General features: G+C 62.3%; 1 non-coding gene across 1 annotated transcript; it reads left to right on the forward strand.

Moving 5' to 3' along the window:
- The first annotated feature begins 2,002 nt into the window (after positions 1 to 2,002).
- Positions 2,003 to 2,156, forward strand: LOC140473264 (5.8S ribosomal RNA). Its single transcript, XR_011958216.1, has one exon. It is a non-coding gene; the product is annotated as a 5.8S ribosomal RNA (ribosomal RNA).
- Positions 2,157 to 2,500: the final 344 nt, after the last annotated feature.

Genomic DNA, 2,500 nt, shown 5'->3' on the forward strand with positions numbered 1-2,500 from the left:
TTCCGTTTCAACTTGTCTCGCGAGGGTGGTTTCGGGGCCAGCAGGAGAGCTCGTCGGGGTAGCAGGCCCTGCAGCCGTGGTCACCGCCAAACCCCCACAACTCGAGCAAGTGAAAAAAAAAGTAACAAATAAGAAAGGATCGTCGGCTTGGGGGTACGCCCGTTTCCGTTTCAACTTGTCTCGCGAGGGTGGTTTCGGGGCCAGCAGGAGAGCTCGTCGGGGTAGCAGGCCCTGCAGCCGTGGTCACCGCCAAACCCCCACAACTCGAGCAAGTGAAAAAAAAAAGTAACAAATAAGAAAGGATCGTCGGCTTGGGGGTACGCCCGTTTCCGTTTCAACTTGTCTCGCGAGGGTGGTTTCGGGGCCAGCAGGAGAGCTCGTCGGGGTAGCAGGCCCTGCAGCCGTGGTCACCGCCAAACCCCCACAACTCGAGCAAGTGAAAAAAAAAAGTAACAAATAAGAAAGGATCTCTGTCGGCTTGGGGGTACGCCCGTTTCCGTTTCAACTTGTCTCGCGAGGGTGGTTTCGGGGCCAGCAGGAGAGCTCGTCGGGGTAGCAGGCCCTGCAGCCGTGGTCACCGCCAAATCGCCACAACTCGAGCAAGTGAAAAAAAAAGTAACAAATAAGAAAGGATCGTCGGCTTGGGGGTACGCCCGTTTCCGTTTCAACTTGTCTCGCGAGGGTGGTTTCGGGGCCAGCAGGAGAGCTCGTCGGGGTAGCAGGCCCTGCAGCCGTGGTCACCGCCAAATCGCCACAACTCGAGCAAGTGAAAAAAAAAGTAACAAATAAGAAAGGATCGTCGGCTTGGGGGTACGCCCGTTTCCGTTTCAACTTGTCTCGCGAGGGTGGTTTCGGGGCCAGCAGGAGAGCTCGTCGGGGTAGCAGGCCCTGCAGCCGTGGTCACCGCCAAACCCCCCACAACTGTTGGGCGCCTACCTGCGCGGGGCAGGAGGACACTTTCCGATTTCAAATCTCCGTTTGCCGAGTCCACCCCGAACGCACGCGGGCGGGCGGGTTCGCATCACCCTTCGTCACAAGGGGCGAAGCCCGTTCCACCGTCTCGTCAGTAGTGCCGACCGGTCTGTGATCGACGAGGGGAGCCACACCAGGTCCGGCCCTGCTGCTTGGCGGCACCGCGTCGTCGGGAGCTCGCGACAGACGGAGGGTTTCGGTGTACTCTCCAGCCACGGGAAACGAAGCCGGTGATGCAGGCGCCGGTCTTTCGCTCCCAAATCGGCTGGGTTTACATCGTTGCTATCTAGTCACGCTCCCTTCAAACCCGACGGGGTACCTATTCCCCTCACCCGTCTGTGCGTATACAGCCTCTTTGCACTTGCGGGATGGGGGTGGTGGTTTAAAGACTCTCGAGTTGCCGCCCGTCGGTCTCCGAGCTCCGTGCAGTAGTGATCCCCAGCGAACTGCCAGCAGGGCGAACGAGCGATCCCGCTCTCGGTCGGGGCGCCTGGCGTCGATCGGTGGTCGGTGGCTTGCGGGCAAGCTGCGCTGTGAGTGTGGGAACGAGTATGACGAGCCGTTGCCGCGACTCCCAGTCCACCTCGGCGGTGGCTGGGCCGGGCGGGCGTCTGCTCGGGCGAGTGCCGCCCCCGCCTCCTCGCAGGAAGTCCGCTCGCCGACACGCCGCCACGTGCACGCGTCAGTGACGCTGCCGAACCGATGGCCGGTGCCCGTTCCCGCCTCTGCTTTTCCTAGGGCAAAGCTGCTGCACGCCTCGTGATACTAGGCGGGCGACATGGTGGCGGTGATCCTGCCTCCGTCGCTGCGGTGCGTTGGGGCACGCATCGCCTCTTGGGCGCCCTGTCCTCCTCCCCCCAATAGACGTATGTTTCTGCGGGCCGCACCAGGATGGTGCTCCCCATCGCTTCACGCCACCCTGCTCCGCCCGCACGCCGGCGTGCAGGTGGCTGTAGCTCAAGGTGGGGAGCGTATGTGCGGTCCGGGTCGCTTTCCTCTGGCGAGGGAGAGACCTAAAACAAACTCAGACAACTCTTGACGGTGGATCACTCGGCTCGTGCGTCGATGACGAACGCAGCTAGCTGCGAGAATTAATGTGAATTGCAGGACACATTGATCATCGACACTTTGAACGCACTTTGCGGCCCCGGGTTCTTCCCGGGGCCACGCCTGTCTGAGGGTCGTTTGGCAATCAATCGCACTCGCCTTGGCTGGCGAGAGCGCGGCTGGGGTGTCGCAGAGGACCCGTCCTCTTTGTCCCCCTAAGTTCAGACTCCGGAGCCCTCCGGCGTCGGAGCGCTTGGCCTTTCCCCCCCACCCTGCACATTCCGTTCGTCAGGCTCGACGCCATCCCCCCGCCGGGGAGCGCGGCCTGGCGTCCGTCTGTGTCGTGGCAGTGGGGCCAGCACGGCTGTCACCGGTCCCAGAATGGCTGTCGGTGGTTCACACTGTGTGTGTGTGCCAACCCTCCTGGTCTCTGGGACACGGAGCTGCCACGAAGTGTTGAGCCTCCAGTGGGGGGTCTGCC

Source organism: Chiloscyllium punctatum, unplaced genomic scaffold (assembly GCF_047496795.1).
Source record: "Chiloscyllium punctatum isolate Juve2018m unplaced genomic scaffold, sChiPun1.3 scaffold_561, whole genome shotgun sequence".
NCBI lineage: Eukaryota > Metazoa > Chordata > Chondrichthyes > Orectolobiformes > Hemiscylliidae > Chiloscyllium > Chiloscyllium punctatum.